This window comes from Branchiostoma lanceolatum, chromosome 5 (assembly GCF_035083965.1).
Source record: "Branchiostoma lanceolatum isolate klBraLanc5 chromosome 5, klBraLanc5.hap2, whole genome shotgun sequence".
Lineage (NCBI taxonomy): Eukaryota > Metazoa > Chordata > Leptocardii > Amphioxiformes > Branchiostomatidae > Branchiostoma > Branchiostoma lanceolatum.
The window spans coordinates 24958987-24982286 of NC_089726.1; positions in this window are offsets into that span (position 1 = coordinate 24958987).

Below are 23300 nucleotides of genomic sequence, written 5' to 3' on the forward strand. Positions count from 1 at the left end.
TTTCCATAGTTTCTGCCGGGATGTTGAGCGCGCGCTACAGTGATAAAATGCTGATATGTTTACACCGCGTGCTTGTAATTTCCCTAATAATGTTAGCTAAAGTCGAGAAAAATCCCACAAAACATACACTTTTCGGATCATTTTAGCTTCGTTTAGGTATGAATATAACTCTTGAGCCTTTTGGCTGTTGTGACAATGACAACATAATCTTGAAATTACGTTAGTTTGAGGGAGGGTTTTGTTTTCTGTGCAGCGTTACATCGACTTCGCTCAGCAATATTTGACATTTCCGCTGAATGCAATCCCACACACACAAAAAAAACGTGAAAATATAGGCCTAGGCTTGAGTTCAATGTCCTTAAATATGGCAGCATTCCGGCGGCTTTTTGACGATCTTTTCGGATGCCAAGTATTTAGGCTTGAGGACTCTAAGTACGTGAGTGAAGTTGTGTTTTCCATTCTATCTGGCGTTTCTTTAAATCATTTTGCGCGGCAATATTTCAGATATCTGTTGGCCGGATGGAACCCAAAAAACGTTAAATAATATTGACTTGAGGAATGAAGGACCTCAGGCCGGTATTTTTCCTTTTGTTGTGGGGTTTCATCCTGTGGAAATCTAAAATATTTCCGCAAAAAGTAATGTAATGAAACGCTACAAAGAAAACACGCCCCCTGCTTCACTCACGAACTTCATCAAGCTAATCTTGGCACTGAAATATCGTCAAAGTCAAAGGAGCCACCGAAGTTCCGTCAAATTTTTATACTCGCAAAGCCCTCAAGCCTATATTTTCACGCTTCTGTAATATCATCCGACGGAAATTAAGATATTACGGCGCAAAGTGAAAACACTCCATCTTCACTCACGTACTTTAGGTTTTGATATTTCAGAAAACTCGTCAAAAGAAGCCGCCGAAATTCTGCTAAATTCCCCCCAAAAATTACCTTTAGCTCAAACCTACATTTTCAGGTCTTTTTTTGTGGGATTGCATTCAGCGGAAATGTCAAATATCGCTTGCGGAGCGATGTAACAAGAGAGAAAGGAAGAGCTAGACAGAAAAGAAAGAAAGGCAAGACAGAAACACGACCCCCTCTCAACGCGCGTTTTCCCAGGGGAAGTCACAACCGGTAAAATTCTGTATATTTCTATCTAAGTAGCTATAAGGATTCCAGCCCGAAAAGTGTATGCTTTACGGGGTTTTTCTCGACTTGTGAGTGAAGCAGGGGGCGTGTTTGCTTTGTAGCGTTTTATTACATCACTTTTTGCGGAAATATCTTAGATTTCCACAGGATGAAACCCCACAACAAAAGGAAAAATATCGGCCTGAGGTCCTTCAGTCCTCAAGTCAATATTATTTAACGTTTTTTGGGTTCCATCCGGCCAACAGATATCTGACATATTGCCGCGCAAAATGATTTAAAGAAACGTCAGATAGAATGGAAAACACAACTTCACTCACGTACTTGGAGTCCTCAAGCCTAAATTCTTGGCATCCAAAAAGATCGTCAAAAAGCCGCCGGAATGCTGCCAAATTTGTACCCAAAAGGACATTGAACTCAAGTCTATATTTTCACGTCTTTTTTTTTGTGGGATTGCATTCAACGGAAATGTCAAATATTGCTGAGCGAAGTCGATGTAACGCTGCACAGAAAACAAAACCCTCCCTCAAACTAACGTAATTTCAAGATGATGTTGGCATTGTCACGACAGCCAAAAGGCTCAAGAGTTATATTCATACCTAAACGAAGCTAAAATGATCCGAAAAGTGTATGTTTTGTGGGATTTTTCTCGACTTTAGCTAACATTATTAGGGAAACTACAAGCACGCGGTGTAAACATATCAGCATTCTATCACTGTAGCGCGCGCTCAACATCCCGGCAGAAACTATGGAAAAGTAGCAGAAATTCACAATTTTACTGGCCGATAAGTCTCCACAACAATATCATCTACTTGTGCCATGCAAATATATCGATGGATTTCACCGAGGAGGAGAACATCTCACCGCCGAAGATAACTCAACGCTGGTTTCTATTGGGAACGCCTTACCGCTGGCTTGTGGACTTACCGGGTCTTCACTTTTCCCGCGCTCGAATCACGTGCGCGCGCCCTGGATTCAAAATGGCCGCGGTATTTGGAAAGGGGTCTATTGCGCAAATAGCCCCAAGTGAAACCCGATACGTGGGTTGACTCTGAATATATTTGACGTTTGATATTTGAAAGGTCTGAGCGCCCGTCCAACCAGGCACTAGCATACTTGTCCAGCTATTGGTCAAGCATTTTTGTATCAAAGGTTTTATTCTATATTTAAAGATTGATCGAGTAATAGTGCAGCTGACAGCGAGTGTGTCAGTCTTACAGTATTTCGAGGGAAGGTGCAGAGTTGATAACTTGGGGTACACGAAAGCTAGCTTGCCCGTTACCCTGGTCGGCTTTCAGGGCTTTCACCTACTTGTAGCAGATAGATCAACATCTTTATTTTTAAGTTAGCATATATGCGTTTTCTAACATCATATCGTTCCAATCGGCATATCTGATAAAACCCCGGAAAACAACTATAGGCGTATGTTAGATGATCATTTGAAATGATTTGAATAATTCTCAATGAAAAGGGAACAGGAGTCATGTTGATTTTCTGTTTTTGTGTATTTTTTCTCTAAAAAAAGGAGTTGAAAATACACAGAATACCAGTGCTTGTGTTGCGTGCTTATGTTCCTAAAGTCCAGACCTTGAGTGCAGCCTATACAAGTATTTCCCACCGAAACGCACCAAAGTACACAACACTGGCAAACCATGGATCACCACAGCATCAAAATCCCTCATATACAAGAGACAGGAGACCCACAGAAAGGGTCAAAGTCTTTTGTAAAAGTTTCTTCGTTACAAATGTGCCCGTCTCATCACAACTTGCTAGAAAACTTACTATGCGGACCACATAAAACTTCTCAAGAAAACTGACCCAGCTCAATGGCACACAATGATTAGACACATGGCAAACGGGTCTAGACGTCTAGACCAAGCTCAACAATTCATGTACCTGGAGTTGAACCTTCCACCATAACCGGAAGCAGCTCATGCCATCAAGAAGCATTCAGCAACCATCTGCCAAGCTCTCCTACCACTTGACTGCTCCAAACTCCCTGCATATCTACCAGCTCTACCCCCACCCCAAGTAGACCCATGGGCCATTTACCAACGAATTCAACGTGTCAAAACTTCCAAGGCTCCTGGTCCTGACCTAATTCCACCAAAACTCATTAAAGAATTTGCGTCTGAACTCTCTTAACCCCTGACATCAATTCATCACTCAGAGAGGGTAGAGTTCCCGAGATGTGGCGGGATGCCACGGTGATCCCGGTGCCTAAGGAACATCCGGCCAATCTCCCTAACTGCACAATTTGCCAAGTTATGTGAAGGTTTTGTTACCTCTTGGGTTTCTTCAGACATTTCCCCAAAAGTCGACACCAAGCAGTTTGGCAATATGAAGAGCTTCTTAACCATACACTGCCTCATTGATCTCCTTAACTTTTTCCATGTGGGAGCTGAAAGAAAAGGCGCTGTGGGAACACTAATCCTGACAAATTAGACAGGCGGTTTATCGCATATGTCATACCACTGCTATCAGCAAACTTGTGAGCATGGGTGCAAGAGCATCACTGATACCCTGGATAGTTAGTTTTATGTCCAATCGTAGACAACGTGTTCGATATCAGAACTACATGTCCTTCTGGGAAACCCTAACGTCTGGAGTGGCCCAGGGTTCCTTACTGGGCCCACTCATTTTCCTAGTCCTGATTAACGATGCAGAACCCTCTACCAATAACCCTCACTGGAAGTACGTGGATGACCTTAACATTAGTGAACTTGACTCCCTGGACTCTTGGAGTGAACAGAATTCCATGTTGTTAAAACCCCCAAAAAATATAAAGCTATGTACTTTTTCTTCATGCGAACCCCCCTAAAATGCCCCCTCTCAGCCTTGAAGGAGAGCCACTTACTATTGTCACACACGCCAAGTTACTGGGCCTGCATCTACGCTCAGACCTTCGTTGGTCTGATCAAGTTGGTGTCCAAGGACAGCAGAGGATTTACTGAGTAAACTACGCCGAGCTGGCGTCCCTCAGCTTGACCTCGTCATTGTGTATTGTGGATATATCAGACCAACTCTTGAATATGCCGCACCCTGCTGGAATGCTGGACTCACTAAAAAACAATCTGACAGAATAGAAAGAATCCAGAAAAGGGCCGGCAGAATCATGATGGGGAGCCATTTCCACTCATACTCCGACGCCCTGGTTTCTCTCAATCTGGAACGCCTATCAGAACGTAGACTGACCCTGTGCCAGGACTTTGCTCGTGCGATTAATAAGTCAGGTAGATATGCACCCTGGCTTTCCCCGCTGTCAACCAGCCTCACAACATGAATCTGAGACATACCCAACCTTATATACAGCCTACTGGGACTAAGCGGTACTTAACTAGCCATGTTCCATCTAACGTAACATGACCACCTATTTATGTGAAGGAACAGTTTACGTCCAGTTTGGGTCATGTCCTCATGTCTCGGTGTATCATGCCAAAGCCTGTTCTCATGAGCAACAAAGAACGTCATAAGTATGATCCTTAGCCATCCCTCTCTTTTATACAAAACAATGAAAAAGGTTTACGTCCAGCGACATAACAAAAGAATCTCCCGAACCAGTAACAACAAGTTGCACGGAAGCGTCATGCTGACGTATTTCATATGCGATTCTACACCGCGTACTTCATCATGTTTTTCTAACTTACACGATAGCTAGTATCTTTTAAACGTAAACCTTTCGTTGATATTCAGACTATCCATGGTGATTCGAGGTTTGAAACTCTTGCCAGTTTTAGGAAGGTTTGATACAACATAGTGACCCCCGCTCAGATCGTACATTTTTACACGGCATAACATCATGGCCATGCGTTTATCACATGAACGCCACGTGCTAATGATGTCGGGGAAATTCACAACACAATGTTTTCTTCCATCGCGTCAGGCAAGCGGCGGGACAAACATAGTGACTTAACTGTCATATGTCTGTAGACTACTTTGGACAGTTACTGTGCATTTTTCTGTGCTATGTTTTTTAAGCATAGCGCTAGAAGGGAAAAGACTGAAGTGGACGATAATGGGTAATCCTAGCTCAATTTTACATCATATGACCCAAAATAAATACTTATTCGCACGGCGTTAAACAGGCGGAGACAAACTTACAGACCATGCATCTCCAGTAAGTTAACACATGACCACGCCTTATTAAGACCTGAAATAGAGTGAACGGTAGGGTGGATACAAACCGTACGCGTCATATCTCCAGTGCCGTAAGGCCAATGAGTTTGACATTTCGGAGGAAACTTTGCCTTGGTACCACACCTTCTAACTATATATAGGATACTGGGAATAGAGTTATGGTATTTTCATAATTAATAAATATAGGATCGATATCATTTTACAATAATTGACCTAGCAAGGTCGCTGTGTAGATCCAGGAGTATAGAATTTTTACTGGATGTAGTGATAGTCAGCTGCTACAAAGGAGTCTTTACGGAAAATTAGAATTCTGCTCAGGTTTAGAGAAATATTGATATTTTTGTTGATTTCGATTATTTTTGGGGGGTAACCATGACTTTATTAGCCAGTATCTAAACATTGTAGGATGAAATGAATTTTTTTTAAAGACTTTAAAAGAAAGTAAATCCTTAGGCCTTGTTTACACCCAATTACAACTTTGTATCCCATAGCTACGGACCTTGCTGAGGCTTTTAAGTATAAAACTCTAAAAACTCTAATTATTTTCGAGTTTGGTCTCCCTAGCCCATCCATCAATCTGACAGCAGCATACCTCTCAATAGATTAATTGTTATCACACCCCTTCACGAACTCATTATCTGTAATTTTCTTAATTTATGCATAGAGGGCATACAGCATAACAAGGCGCCCACAGCATCCATTCAAGTTCTGATTGAAAGACGTAGTCTGGCCAGTCAAAAGGGATCTATATAGAATTAACTCGTTCCTATAGTATAGTAAAACTTTTTGAAAGAAAACTGTTGAGAATGGAATTGCCATGAGAAATACACAATCGTAACATAAGAACACACAAAGAGCATGGCCAATTTACGTACGTACCGTCCAGGACTACCTGCACTTAACTTGGCATACGTTGTCATAGAATACACCAATACACATCTATTGAAACAGGAAAACGTTGTACCCCTACAGAACAACAAAGCTGTCAGCATTGCGACCTGAACCATAGAGATTTTAAGATAAAATACTATACATTGCATAGAATGGAAGATTCATATTAGTAACATTTTGTTGTACACGGTAGATTGTTTAGTAAAGGTTTAGAGACTTTTTGAGATTCTACGATATCCTCAAACTACAGCATTGCATTTCCGCAGTGGGGAATAAAAATAAGAGAATCTATGGCTATTTAGGACTGTACTTTGTTTTCTGGTTCGACGGGCCAAATGGTCTGGAACGTAGTTGAGTATCGCGGAGACTTTGTAAATCCCAGATGTCTTTGGCTGCACGTTGAGCTGTTATTTCATACAAAATAATTGCAGTTAGTCAAAGGGTAGGGAAAGCGTAAGAACATGGTATGAAAATTAATGCCGCGACCGATAGACCTAGGATTATGTCCTGGGTGACGAAAAAAAAAGGTGACAAAGTAGAAAGCCGGACAAAAACGCCTAAAAACACGTCAAAAACCAGCCGAAACCCATGCTCTGCTTGGAGAGTACCATCTCTATCTTAATAGGCCTTCCGCGCCCAAAAGGGGTTATTGCATCGCATCACATCGCACAAAAGGTCTGGTATCCAGGCTAAAGGTAGCAGAGTTGGTCAAAAATTGACCTTAACTAAAGTATTATGTCTTTATGAATAGTGAAACAAACATACTAAGCTTGGACAGTCGGACTTGTGCCATAAAACCACCAAATAAATGTATCTCAGTCGCCTACTGACAGCAGTGGTGTTTACACGCAGTCCATGTCAAAATAGCTTGGTAGCAGTACCATCGGGACCTCTTCGGTATCTCTACGGTACTGGGAACGATGTCTGCCCGCCGAGGCCAGATTAGCGCACACGCGTGGGTGTTACTCGGTAATTCAGCTAAAAAGACAGGCTTACAGAAACAGTAGACTGATCTTAGCAGACTGGCCATGGGCCCGTAAAACACCCTTGGGCCTTTGGAGTATGGTGACTTTGGAGTATGGTGATTATGCCAAAACAGTAGCATGCTTGGCCAAGGAAAAGTGTACTTGGAGATTGTTTACATTGTAGGATTGAAGGTCTGACAAAGTCACTGATACCGGTAATATACTTGTTTCACCAAGAGGGTTATAGTCAACCTACTGGGTCTCATCAAGTTATCTTCTAACACAATTTACGATGTATAGCTATAGTATAAACAGGCTATGTGTGGATATATGCTCTCCGCTCCCTGTCCCCCTTGCCAGGTATATGCAGCCAAAGCACTGGGAACTCTGAAAGCTTTGTGTCGTGTTCCTACATCAACATTAGTAAATCTCGCGACCTGGATCGTCAGAGGCAACAGCTTACTAGTTCAAGGACCCAATTAGAACTTTGTGCAATAATAACTGTGGACGACGCTCTTTCAACGTATGCGAGACCAAGCGGGCTCATTTGACTTAAACGCTTATCTGCGTTTTTATCTGGATATAAGGATGGAAATGTTTAAGACTGACATCATCACAGAGACCCACACTGAGAACATAATTTCGACCTGGGCGACTGTGACCACTCTGATAAGCTAAGGCCTGGCCGGGTTACCCCCTACATTGCCCTCATTATAATATTATAATGACCTGTTGTAAAATCAAAATGAGTCAAGGTGCTACTAGAAACTAATTAATATGCAATAGGTTGAGTGATAATTGCTCTAAAAGCACCACCCATTGCCCCTCCCTTCTTTTGCATTTGTTTTAACTAACTTCGCACCCCCTCCCCCGGTCCTCCAGAATCGTCAATATTTTATGCTGGTCTTCATTATAGCAAGGAGGTGATTATAGGTAGACCTTATAGTCTCGGTTAGTTTACACATTTGTTTCCTAGGAAAGAGTGTGGCGCATTTGGGCGAAGGCTTCATAATCATTACGTGTTTGACTTGCGTGGGGAACATCTCTAATCCCGTTCTGGCTGGGAGGCCACGCACCACCCTCTCGTCAGTAAATCAAGGAGGTTATAACCTTTTTGAGTAAATGTAGTTTTTTTTTAAAGAATTCCAGATGAATCGATTCGATTGGAAAGGATTTAAAACCAAAGATTTCTGACCCATAAAGAATCATGGGCTTGACCCATGTATAAAAAAAGTTTGTTTCTATCGATCAAAACAGACAAAAGGTGCATCGACTTTGTCTGATTACAGACAGGCAACATAGTTTCGCCATTGTCTGTCCGGCATGTGTATTCATTCTCTCACCCTGTGCTTGTACATTACCGCTTATAATAAGCCTAAGGGTATGAATTTGCCAGAAAAGGAAGGGAAAGAAAACATTTATAGCTGAGTCAACAAGTCCTGATCATATCATCTCCCTTTTCACAGATTATCCTCAAGCTGAGGGCCACATAACAAATATCAGATGGAAACACACACGCTCTGTTATAATAGAAACTGAGTTTACCACGCCGTGTTAGCGTTGAAACGCATGAGACTCCTGGCTCCCGTGGATGTTTTCTATTGTTATATAAAAATTTGTTGTTATTGAGTCCGCCATATTGAATACATTATTTGCTTGGCTTCTGTCATGCTTCATCCAAATTGAGAACTCAGAGTGGGTTGTCTTCTTTTCGAGTTCTGGTTAATCTTGTGCACTGCTGTTTTATGGAAGCCTAGCCTGGAAACCATACCACACCATACCCGATGTCTCGGCGCTGTGAGTGACCCCGCCCGCCCAGAGAGCTATTGGCCCGCTCGGGATGTTGGTTTACGGCCTTGGATTAAATGACGTTGCAAACAACGTTTGCGGCGAAACTACGATGGCTGCGAAACTCTAAATGGCAGCAGTAAGAAGACAACCTGACAGAAACGGGTCAATATAGCAGACTGGGCCCGGTAAAACACACCTAAGAAAACCCGTAGAGACTGGTGACCAGGCTAATGGAAGCCAGTAATTTTAATGTAATAGGCTATGGTGAAAACGAAACGTCCGGAATGTCCGAAAGTAATGTCCGAATCTTATCCATTTGACAAGTACAGATTGAATTGTATTAAAATATTGCAATACTTTGTTGTATAACGTTCATAAACGTAGGCTGTGGCATCCTAAGATCATGGTACATGGACACAGCTGGAAAAATTTCAGTTCACTAGTTTTTTATGCCTTTTGAAAGTTCACATAGTTCAAGATCATCGACTCCTTTTCTTGTCTCAGTGATTATTTTACAAAGTGCCTTATGTCAAACAAAGAACTTGAAACCAGGCATTTTAGGCCATGAACAAGGACGAAGGACCAATTAAAGTGCTCCTGACTTCTTGCTATGCATAATTATAGGTTAATGCAGGTAATTACTTTGGACTGAGGTGCTAAAAACATTCAATCCATTGATATTTATGCGCCTGTCAACATGACGGATGTGGTTGTCAAGTTGATTGATAGGCAACAAACAAAAAAAGTACCGAATTTAAGCATGTTAACTTTAAAGCCATAGACCAGCTTGGATATAAAAACAGAATATTATGAAGTTGAAATTGCGTGCAAATAATACACAAGAAGTGTGTTTGCATCAATAACTATCCGTGATAACCATTCTAATGTCGGGAAGTTAGCTGTTGGCTCTTGAACTCAAAGGGTACCCCCTAAATCTTATCAAAATGGCAAACTTTTGTTTATTGCAAATAATAATATTGCAAATATTGCTAAAGAATGTTCTTATGTTTTGTACAGTTTTTCAGAAAGTATGCTGTTGTCTGTGTATCGTGTAAAAATCGTATTCCTGTTAGCCATCGGCATCAAGCTGGTCTAGGCCAGTTTTTGTCAATTCAGAAGGGGAACATGTCTTCACTTATTGCAAAATATTATGGTAATTATCGTTTAATCTGGTACATATGTGGGATACGTGGTATCTCTTCTTCACTTCTGCCAAATTATGAACAATTTGACCATACAAAACTTAAGATATTGACGATTTCCTACCAAGCCCACAATACACTCCATTATGGTCTTAACCACGCCTTATGACACTAGAGCAGCTGAGCTGTCAAGATCAATAAAGGAACTTACAAGGAAATTTTGTAGCCGATACTTCACCACAAAATGCAGACGGTGGCATACGTGGATGAACGGGAAAACAACAATGAAAGTTCATCCCAATTTTGCACGAAAAAAACATCTTTTCAGCGTTTGGGGCCTGGGAAGTGAAAAGCGCGTGGGGAAGATTTGGGGTGGGGTGGGGGTTTGCCCAGTTCACGTGGCTGCAACACTAATATCAATTACAATATGTCATTTTAGCAGCAGAACCTGACCTGGACAACCTGGGAGGGTAATTAGGTGATAATTAGCTAAAAATTATGCTGCCAACGGCAGCAAACGTCTTAACAAAATTCACTGGAGAGGATGAGCATATGAATTTCCCTCTAGCTGCACGAGAATTTACAGGACGCCGCCACGTCTTACCCGGAAAAGTGGTGCATATCCGGCACTTCCCAGGGCGTCACCGGGCCCCATGCAAAAGACGTGAGCAGGTCGAAACGACCTGAAGAGTCACCGTAAACTCGAATTTGGAGGCACGTGAAACACGCTGCAAATTCGTATTTTCGGACAGTGTTGATAATGGCAGTCAAAACTTTTTGCCGTGGACCTGGCAGACTGTATATCATAAAGTTCTCAGGTTTTTGTTTCATTTAATTTGGTTGAGGCCCCGGGCCCCTGTTAATTACGGACTCAAAGAATTATTTGTTAATGATGTTAAGAAGGCTGATCGGCTCTACTGGGATGGGAAGGACCGTTCTCTAGCATTTTTAACAAGAGTGATGTTTTAAAAAACACCTGCGACTTTAGCACTGCGTGAAAGCTCAGATTTCCGGTTCTTTCCGAGTCTGCGCACGTCCGTTAAAACCGAGGCGGGCAGGAAGTGTGAAGAGTTTTCCGGGTCCGGTGTGTGCCTACCGGGAAAATTCTGCGTTTTCATGCACAGTTAGCTGTGCGTTGATTCCCAGGCCGTTGCACACTCACGTGTGACCACGCCGGGTAGATAACAATAAGCTTTAGCTCACACATTATAAGCCACGGTGTGTGAACTACAAGGAAATGATAGGTAAATGATCTTTATCTGCCTCGACTTTGTGTTCGACACTTAAAAAAAACATTAATAGATTTAGGACTGTAAAGGACTAAATAAATTTCTGTTGGGTAGTAGTAGGACTGAAAATGATATTACCGAATGTGAACGATAACGGTTTAGTTCGCTGGGATCCAGACTGTTATCGCGCCCTTTCAGTCGGCGGCCCAGAGCTCTAAGCCCGCCGATAGAAATTGCATTAGCGCACCGGGGGAGTTCTAAAAAAATCCTGAGAGTTGACCGGTCCTTGCGGGTAAAAGGCACGGTCCACGCCCCGGGCTACAACTCTCCGTAGTGTTAATTTAGATCCGGCGGGCTGACAGTTTCGGGCCGCCGAAGAGACTCGCTAGCAGCCCGGTCCCTAGTCAGGTTATACGTTTCTCCAGGGTAGGAGAGTTAGGGGCGCACCAGACAAGCTGTTTTGTACGTACGTGGAGGCCCTGGCAATAGTATGGTTTTCAGAGTACTCTAAAAGTTGCATGGATTACCAAGGATATTCTTGGGATAACATATATGGTGTACCAAGGAGGTTTGCCTGATATCTAGTCTCTGCGTGTCGGCTTATGTGTGTCTTACTGGACCCAGTGTGCTATATTGAGCCGTTCTGATAGACGTCTCCTTAGCTTTAGTTTCGCCGCCATCGTAGCGAGAGTAAATTCTACCGAGCGGGCCAATCTGTCTGGGTGGCGGGTACCACTCCCAACGCCGCAGAGATGCCGGGAAGGTCCCGATGGTATGGTTTCCAATCGGCGTATGTTAAATGATCATTTGACATGATTTGAATTATTGTCTATGAAAAGTAAACACGAGTCGTCTGTAAGATACAAGCTGTGCATAATGTTGTAAGATGTGTATTGGAATGTCTTTGCGGCGTCCATATTGATTTTCTGTTTTTTTGTAATTTTTAGTGTAAAAAGAAGGAGTTGAAAATACACAGAATCCTAGTACTTGTGTTATGTACTTTTGTTCATATAGTCCTGTCTAGAGTAGTGTACTTGTGCATGCATGGTTAAAAGAAGGAGCCATGAAACAAAGGAATCATGAAAATGGCGTCGCGTCACCATATGCATCGAGAATTAAACCCCGTTCACACTCAAAAAAATGGATCGGATTGAATATTCATACAGATAGAATTACTCCGATCGCGAATGACGATGTAACCTTTATCTATTTTCATGTATTTATTTATGTAACCTATGTAATGGCCCCATGTGATGAAACTTGTGAGTGTGGCTTGCAATTATTCTCCAAGCTTGCAATTCATGCTGAATATACAAGGTATTTGGCGTTATTTGAAATACTCAAGAGCAAGTCTAAGACTGTATTAGTGCTACACATTATACACAAGGATGACCGTTTTTTTTGGTGCAAAGTCATAGTGAATAGCTTTCAAATGTACCGGGAAGGGGGCACATCAATTGCAATGGTCTGTGTTGCAATGGTCTGTGTTGAAATGAAGCGAACTTATTTGAGTCGAAGAAGTAATTTCTACGTATTATTAACCTGTAAATACGGAAGTTTATTGTTGTACAAGCGTGCATCTAAAAAAAACCACGGAATAATTACACAACAAAGACTTGACCAGCGGGCACGTGGTATTTCACAACTCATTGTGTCTTTATTCGTGCAGGGTTCTGTAAACATGACTGTCAGCCAATTGCAATTTACATAGTATGAACAGCCAATCAAGGCCCGTGTCGCTATTTTCAAATCTCCTAGTTGGCACACGTATCCCAGATGAGGACTAACTGACTTCGTGTGTGGGCTAGCCTGGAAACCATACCATCGGGCGTTCCGCGTTATCTCTACGACGCAGGGAGTTTTACCTGCCCGCCATGGCCATGTGAGAATACCGCGCACGGGGTGATTGTACGGACTTGGATCAATTAGCTCGGTCTCCGGAGAGGCATAACTGACAGAAACGGATCGGTGCATAGCAGACTAAACCGTTCGGTGGAAACTGGTAAACAGGCTATGTGTGGATATATGCTCTCCGCTCCCTGTCCCCTTTGTCAGGTATAGGCAGCCACGGCGCTGGGAACACTGAAAGCTTTGGTCGTGTTTCTACATCAACATTGGTAAATCTCGCGATCTGGATAGTGTCAGAGGAAACAGTCTACTAGTTCAAGGACCCAATTATAACTTGTTGCAAGACTAACTGTGGACGACACTCTTTCAACTGATGCGAGACCAAGCGGGCTCATGTGATTTTGATGTTTGCTGTTGGGAGTATCTGCGTTTTTATCTGAAGCATATGGACGGAAAGATGCAGGAATGACAGCTGTATTTCATTTGACACGAGCGACTGTGGCCGACGGAGTCGTCAAGATCAAAAAAGGAACACACTCTTTGGAACTTTTGTAGCCGATACTTAACTGCAAAATGCAAATAGTGGCATTCGTGGATAAAGGAGAAACAACAATGAAAGTTTATTCACCATTTTGAAGTATTAAATAAAAGCATCTTTTCAGGGTTTTGGGCCGGGGAAGTAGAAAGCGCATAAGGATTTGGGGGGGGGGGGGGCATTTTGGCAGCAGACCAGGCCTGGTCAAACCTTGGAGGGTAATTAAATGCTAATTAGGTGATAATTGTCGATAAATTATGCAGCTACCGGCGGCAAATGTGTTCACTGGACAGGACGTGTGTATGAATTTCCCTCTAGCTGCACGGGTTATTAAATGATAATTTGGAGATAATTGTCGCTAAATTATGCAGCACCGGCAGCAAAGGTGTTCACTGGGCAGGATATGTGAATGAATTTCCCCCTAGCTGCACGGGAACTAACAGGACGCCGACACGTCATGCACAGCATAAGTGGTGCATATCCGGTATTTCCCAGGACTGCGCGGGTCCTGTGCAGAAGAGCTGAGCAGGTCGACACGGCCTGGAGAGTCACGGAAAACTCGAATTTGCAGGCACGTGGAACACGATTTCCACCCCGCAAATTCGTTATTTCGTACAGTGTAGGTAGATAATTTAAGTATGAAAATCACTAGCTAATGGGTATAATTGATATTTCTTACAACATTAGCTCATTTTGGTTCTATCAATGTAGATTTCAGGTTTTCTTGCTAACCCACAACTATTTCCTTACATAAATTACATTTCATCCAATCAAAATTTATTTTGCAAGATTTAATATTCATACATTATGTTAGGTCATCAGTGGTCAAAATCCAGGCTGGCGGATCATAGATCAAGGGTATAACCCGGTCCCTTGAAATTCGTCACTACTCTTTTTTTTTTGTTAGAAAAACTTGAAATATGCATTTATGACATCGCTATCGACAACAGAAATCATAGTAAAGAGACATATTTTGTTACACCCCCTTTTTCTGGTAAAATCTTGTTGCATACTTTCGATTTTACGGGAACGGCCTTTTTCATTGTTATAATGTGTTTCTTTAATGGTTTGATTTCACGTGTACACATCAATTACTCAGCTGAGTCGAATTAGGACCGTGTTATAACATAACATTATGGTACTCAGGTACCTTTCTCCCCGTGCCGATATATTTACTCTGATATGGTACTAACCCTGATCGGGATCTCTGCCGGAAGAGATTCCAATCGAAGTCTCAATGACAATGGGATTGGTTTCAGGGGTACTTAATTTAAAGGAATTCGGACAACTATTGTCTAAATCGTGGTTCAAACCTCATCTGACATTATTGGGGCCTTTTGGATCCCAGGCGTGTTTTAACGTGTGCCATATCAATTTTTTTTCGTCGGAAAAAAATTCCTCCATGAGTTCGTTTATGTACATGTCTAACAACTTCTGATAATGTTTTACCGGGATTGGCCGATTTTTGTGGGAGTTAAGTGTGCGTGTTGTCCTCTGGCCCCAAACGGATCCCAGATGATTTTCCATTGTTTATTACCACTGCACCAAATCGGGTATTTAAGCATGCTTAATGAGATTCGTAAATGAAGCTTAAACATTGGAAGACGATTAAGTAACATTTAAGCCACATTTAAGACGTATTAAATGTCACAACTATGGGTCCATCTTTACACTATCTTTAAGAACAGCGTAACGTCAACTTAAAAATGTATGTATCTTTACATAATCTTAAATGTCGCTTAAGGGTTCATTAAATCTAATGCCCCCCTACATGCGTACAGCATATCTTTACATCACCTTTACGAACAGCATAAAGTCATCTTAAAAATGTACCTATCTTTACTTAATCTTTAATGTCACTTAAGTATGCATCAAATATAATGTTCCATGGTATGCGCACAGCAAACATGCCAACAGATTTGAAAATGCGGTGGTGTCGTTTTGGCAAAAGTGAACAACAATGAGTCGACAAATGTAACACATCAAACTTTCAAAACCTCAGTATACTACGGGTTTTTTCTCAAGGTCTTTCTGGTGTTCTTTGAAAGGTTTACACGTAAGCATTATAGAACGAGACAAAATCATTGAACGAACAGTTCCCGTGTTCTTAATAACATTGCGCCCGCTCTGTAAAAACCCTAAGCCTAAGTCTCATGTCCTAACGTTACATTTATTTTGTCTTAACATTGCCAATCTGGTAAAGCGTGTGTGGTTAATTTAAATCGAGATAGGAACAAGCAACTATCAAATTGTGTAAAAGTATCGCACAAGAGTTCCACCAAACACGCACAGCATAGATGCCAACGGATATGAAAATGCGTTCGTGTCGTTTTGGCCAATGTGAACAACAATTTAGTGGACAAATCTAACACACACAACTTTCAAAAACCTCTGTGTCAGTATACTATGGGTTGTTTCTAAATGTCTTGCTGGTGTACTTTGAGAAGTTTAAACGCAAGCACTTTTTCCCGCGAGCCGTGTGCACTCGCCTATTGTTTTCAGTGAGACAAAATTCTTGCACGAACAGTTACCGTGTTCTTGTTAACATTGCGCCCGCTCTGTAAAAACCCTAAACCTAAGTCTTATATCCTAACGTAACATTCATTTTGTCTTTACATTGCCAATTTGATAAGGCGTGTCTGTTTTATTTAACACGATATAGGAACAAGCAACCATCGCATTGTGTACAAGTATCGCATAAAAGTTCCTCTGAACGCGCACAGCATGCATACCAACGGATTTGAAAATGCGGCGGTGTCGTTTTGGCAAATGTGAACAACAGTTTAGTCGACAAATGTAAGACATCACATTTTCAAAAACCTCGGTGTACTACGGGTTATTTCTCAAGGTCTACCTGGTGTACTTTGAAATGTTTAAACGCAAGCACTTTTTCCCGCGAGCCGTGTGCACTCGATCGCCGCTTGTTTTTAGGGTGATAAAATTCTTGCACGAACAGTTTCCGTTTTCTTATAAGCATTGCGCCCGCTCTGTAAGAACCCCAAACCTAAGCCTTATATCCTAACGTGACATTCATTTTGTCTTAACATTGCCAATCTGGTAAAGCGTGTGTGGTATATTCAACACGAGATAGGAACAAGCAACCATCGCATTTTGTACAAGTATCGCATAAAAGTTCCCCTGAACGCGCACAGCATGCATACCAACGGATTTGAAAATGCGGCGGTGTCGTTTTGGCAAATGTGAACAACAATTTAGTCGACAAATGTAACACATCACACTTTCAAAAGTGTGACATTCATTTTGTCTTAACATTGCCAATCTGGTAAAGCGTGTGTGGTATATTCAACACGAGATAGGAACAAGCAACCATCGCATTTTGTACAAGTATCGCACAAAAGTTCCTCTGAACGCGCACAGCATGCATACCAACGGATTTGAAAATGCGGCGGTGTCGTTTTGGCAAATGTGAACAAAAATTTAGTCGACAAATGTAACACATCACACTTTCAAAAACCTCAGTTTACTGCGGATTATTTCTCAAGGTCTCCCTGGTGTACTTTGAAAGGTTTAAACGCAAGCACTTTTTCCCGCGAGCCGTGTGCACTCGATCACCGCTTGTTTTCAGGGAGACAAAATTCTTGCACGAACAGTTTCCGTGTTCTTATAAGCATTGCGCCCGCTCTGTAAGAACCCCAAACCTAAGCCTTATATCCTAACGTGACATTCATTTTGTCTTAACATTGCCAATCTGGTAAAGCGTGTGTGGTATATTCAACACGAGATAGGAACAAGCAACCAACGCATTTTGTACAAGTATCGCATAAAAGTTCCTCTGAACGCGCACAGCATGCATACCAACGGATTTGAAAATGCGGCGGTGTCGTTTTGGCAAATGTGAACAACAATTTAGTCGACAAATGTAACACATCACACTTTCAAAAACCTCAGTTTACTGCGGGTTATTTCTCAAGGTCTCCCTGGTGTACTTTGAAAGGTTTAAACGCAAGCACTTTTTCCCGCGAGCCGTGTGCACTCGATCACCGCTTGTTTTCAGGTAGACAAAATTCTTGCACGAACAGTTTCCGTGTTCTTATAAACATTGCGCCCGCTCTGTAAGAACCCCAAACCTAAGCCTTATATCCTAACGTTACATTCATTTTGTCTTAACATTGCCAATCTGGTAAAGCGTGTGTGGTATATTCAACACGAGATAGGAACAAGCAACCATCGCATTTTGTACAAGTATCGCATAAAAGTTCCTCTGAACGCGCACAGCATGCATACCAACGGGTTTGAAAATGCGGCGGTGTCGTTTTGGCAAATGTGAACAACAATTTAGTCGACAAATGTAACACATCACACTTTCAAAAACCTCGGTTTACTACGGGTTATTTCTCAAGGTCTCCCTGGTGTACTTTGAAATGTTTAAACGCAAGCACTTTTTCCCGCGAGCCGTGTGCACTCGATCGCCGCTTGTTTTTAGGGAGACAAAATTCTTGCACGAACAGTTTCCGTTTTCTTATAAACATTGCGCCCGCTCTGTAAGAACCCCAAACCTAAGCCTTATATCCTAACGTGACATTCATTTTGTCTTAACATTGCCAATCTGGTAAAGCGTGTGTGGTATATTCAACACGAGATAGGAACAAGCAACCATCGCATTTTGTACAAGTATCGCATAAAAGTTCCTCTGAACACGCACAGCATGCATACCAACGGATTTGAAAATGCGGCGGTGTCGTTTTGGCAAATGTGAACAACAATTTAGTCAACAAATGTAACACATCACACTTTCAAAAACCTCGGTTTACTACGGGTTATTTCTCAATGTGACCCTGGTGTACTTTGAAAGGTTTAAACGCAAGCATTTTTCCCCGCGAGCCGTGTGCACTCGATCGCCGCTTGTTTTTAGGGAGACAAAATTCTTGCACGAACAGTTTCCGTTTTCTTATGAAAATTGCGCCCGCTGAAGTTCCTCTGAACGCGCACAGCCTGCATACCAACGGATTTGAAAATGCGGCAGTGTCGTTTCGGCCAAAGTGAACAACATTTCAGTCGACATATGTAACACACGACCCTTTCAAAAACCTCAGTATCATTTCTGATGAAGGTCTAGATATCTTTCTGCTAATTATGGTGTACTTTGAAAGGTTTAAACGCAAGTACTTTTTCCCGCTAGCCGTGTGCACTAGCCGCTTGCAATTGTTTTCAGTTATAACATTTAAGCCTGCGTAATTATTACGTTAAATGACTTAAAGAATGCCAGAACGGAATACTTAAGCATGCTTTAAGAGTGCTTAAAGAGCCGATTTAGTGCAGTGAACAGTTACTGTGTTCTTATAACCATTCTATCTGCTCTGTAATAAATACCCCAAACTAAAAGCTATCAAATTTCGTGCAAAAAAGCGTCTCACTTGATTTCCCCTGCACCCGAACACAGGATATTCGTCTAAAGATTTTGAAATGCGGCATTGTTTTTTTTGTAAGTCTGAACAACATTTTATAGTCGACAATTGGATAATTTGAAAGTTCGTCTTTGTGTCTGACTTTACCCTGTTTTATTTTGCTAGATGATTGCAAAATGACAATTTCTGGCAAGTTTGTTTTCAAGCTATACGTGGACGATTACCGGGAAACATTTTACACCTTTTTCGGACTGTAGAAACATCCATTGTCCAATTGTCAAATGCCCAGGAAGACCGTCTCCGAATGACAATAGATATCAAAAAGGCCATTGTTACAGTGTCTGCTAGCTATGCAAATCATGGTCACAAATACACACCCCTCGCGAATTGAACCAATCAACAGTCATGCCGATATTCAAATTCTTTTTCCGTTGGAAATTCAAATTTAATTTCTCATTTGGTGGCCAAAGCTTGCTAGTGTATGGACCTGTATGTTCTTGCTGCAGCTTTATCGTCTTACTCACTCGGGGACAGACAGTTCGACGGAACCCGAGTGCGCTTCGCCATGATTCTAAAACCAGACTGAGGAAAACTGCGCGATCAGTTGAAAATAGTCTTTACTACAACTTCCTGAACCCAGCCAGCAATAAGGAATACCTCGGCGAGTGGACTCTAATGCTGCATGGATTTGGATGTGCCATTTCCCCCTTAGCGGGACTTACAACTGTATATCAAGGAATAGCGGTGATTTTGTCAACTCGGAAGGCAGGCGGTGCCCAGGGAAAGGCGAAAGAGCTGGCTGCTGGGATGGTATGCCCAAAGGAAACTTCGTCGTTGCCACCCCCACCCCCCTCCCACCCTTCTGAAGAGGGCTACGGGGCCTGAGACTTCTGAAGGGATGAAGGCTGAGTGAGGAATGCAGATCTCAAGATAAAACAGAGGCGTGTTGAGTGGACCTCAAGACCTAGAAGCTGAAGACGGAGCTAAAATATGACTGACTCAGCAGCTGGCGTTGGAACAAAATACACAAATTGAAATGATACCTGAAATGATGCTGAACATTAAAGACCCAAGCACAAACACGTGCATGTAGCACACACAACAGAATTTAAGGGAACTTAAACTGAGCTTAAATAAAGTTTAAATAAAGATTTTTACAACAAATTTACGACGACCAAAATTTGGTTTTAAGCTGATTTTACCGTGCTTTAACGTCGCTTAAATGAGTGCCACTACGTACGGTTTACGGAGGCTTAAATGCGGCGTATGTCTCTAGATTTAAGTAAAGATTACGACGCTTAATCGTAGCGTAAAAGTTAGGATTTAAGCTAAGTTTACATTGCTTAAACGGTTGCTTAAATGGTCCCACTAAGCACGTTTAAGCACATACCTAAAGATAGCGTAAATACAACATTTAAGCCCGCGTAAATATTACGTAAAGTGACGTAAAGAGTGCCAAAACGGAATCTTTAAGCATGCTTTAAGAGTGCTTAAAGAGCTGTTTTCGTCCTGTGTACGTAATTTGAAAGGGATTCCTGTCGAATAACAGAAATTTGGTATTTTTCCCATTATAGCAATAATTCATTGTTGCTTAGAAAAGTATGATGCCGACTGTTTCACGGTTCCCAGGAAGTGCAAAATGGAACGAATCGGGCGAAATGGAACTAACTGGAACGAAATAGAATGCCATACAGTAAATGCAATCGCTGCTACATTTTTTAGCAAGCCTGGGTCTTTAGAGCCCGACTTACGTATTATGTCTTACTTGGGTAGACCGGTAACTCTATTAACTGATGGTGTAGATAAGTGCTGCCTTCAAACTATGCACTTGCGTCCTACAGTTTTAGACAAATCCTGTTTGAAAGGTGACTGTTTATCAGTTGATCAACTTCTAAACAATCTTCCACGAAGAGAAATTATATTGATCATAATTCAAAGGTGATAACGTATCACTCACAAAATTAATTTGCTGCATGTAAAAATTAGAAATAATAGGCAGAATTTACTAGGTTTAGGTTAACCGTTAACAACTTAGCAACCCTTTAGTGAACCGTCCCCTAACAAACCTGCCATGATTACGAAAGGTTCATGAGGCTCGTGTAGGGGGTTGTGAACACCTAACACACACAGAAAGCCGAAATGTTCTGTCCAAAGATGGGGAAACCAAACCGACCTTGCCTGATAGAATCACGCTTAGCGGAGTTTGCGTTCCACAGACTATAAAAGCCCTGCTTCTATATTCCTTGCAGCGCAGTTGTATGATACTGTCCCTCCTCCCCACTTGTTGATTGCAGGGTCATGAGCAATCCTGTACAGAGCAGTTCCCAGTCAATAACCAGACTTGATGCAATGATACAAGATGTCAAAGACAAGCTGGACGAGAAAGAAAATATGATTCCTTACAGAAACGTTTTGTTAATTATAAACCATACAACTTCATTTCTCAAAGTGAACATGGCTAGTAAAACCCTCATTTGCTTTAAAACACTACTGTTTGTCATAGCCTCTACCGAGCTCCGGGATAATAGACTATCAATAACCTTTTGACTTTCTTTCCATAGCGGAGTACCCTTGCCATGATATTCACTCTATTTTGCCAATTTCTACTACTGTATTTTTTACAGCGATCTGTGGAGCTTGGTAGAGGCTTTGTTAGACATAAGATGGGTTATTAGGTATATGTTCCGATGTTTAAAGTTTGAAATATGTTAATGTGGCGAGTGTATCCTCATGGCATAGGAACTATCATGTATGCCAGACTGTTCCAGGGTTCAGGTGGACCACGCACGTTGGATTGGAAGTCTGGTATCCAACTTAGGAATCTTCATGCTGTGTTACTTATTACAGGCCAGAGAAGTCCGATTAAAAATCTGCTCCAACAAATACAGTTTATGAACGTGCAAAGGAAAACGTTGTTGCAATTAGTGATGTTACGTTGGCATTTCCCTCCTTTGGGTGTTTTGCCACAGATATGCGTCCGCCTGACATGACCGGAAATGACCCGGCCTGGTTAATGCAGCCCTGTCACTTAGACCGGGTCCTCCGAAAATGCGAAATGGAACGAAATGGAACGAAATGCATGCAAATAAACCGCCAATGTTGCCAAGGCATCGAAACTGTGCACGTGGGCGTGCTACCGACAGGTTGAATCAAACTCCGACTTCCAAGTTTTATTTACATACGGTTTAGTCCATAACTAGTACGTAGCATATGCATATCTCCGCAACAACGATTTTTATACAACCAATTGTTCGGCTGGTCGGCTGTCGGAGAATGGATCCCTCCTCTAATGATATGCAAATGCAGCTCTGCGCTGCGTCACCAATGTGAAATTTCACACTCCATTCAACCACGGACGTGGGCTGAGAACTATCTCTGGAGACATTTCTACTTCCTTGTTCACGACAAAACAAAGGGAGGGTGTGAACGAGCAGGACATGTATTTCACAGTTCACACAACACGCAAATACGTTGTTTGAATAATGAAATTACATTTGCCTCATGCCATCTTGGTGAATTACGAGATGCAATGTTACCACCAACTTCTGTATAATCTAGTCCTTACTTCGATACTCAATTCCGTTTGCAGGCTTTCCCTGCTATTTGCAGCAGTTCATTTGCAGTAAAATCCAGGAAGAGCGGCCGAGCGCTTTGCACTCGTCGCTCCCATTTTTAGGGAAGAATCTAGACACACAAACGCGACAAAAACGTTGTATTTAATATCATCAAATAGGTTCAAGAAATAAAACACGTTATATTTGCTTCCTGTTCCGGTCAACTGTGAATGTTACAACGTTCCTTATATTTCGCTATCTACTGGTGTTTCATTTCATAATGTTACATATGTTTTATTTCGTTCCATTTCGTTCCATTTCGTTCCATTTCGTTCCACTTCGTTCCACTTCGTTCCATTTCGTTCAATTTCGTTCCATTTCGCACTTTCGGGGGACCGCTAAGACCATGCTGTTCGATGATATGGATGACATCCGCGCGCAAATCAATTTCCGTCTGATGGTACTTACACATATGTGTATAAGTTATTGTATATAAGCATGCCACATACATTATTAGTTCTTAAGATCGACAGCTCCACCTTTCAAACACTCCATACGTATCACGAACCATATCAAAGCAACACAGAAATTGTGATTACATTGTCTTCTGTAAACTTCTCTATATTCAAAGGCTTGCCATTTCCTTCTGTTACACAGATATATGACCCGGGTACACAGGAGCTATCCGGCCACATCTCTTACACG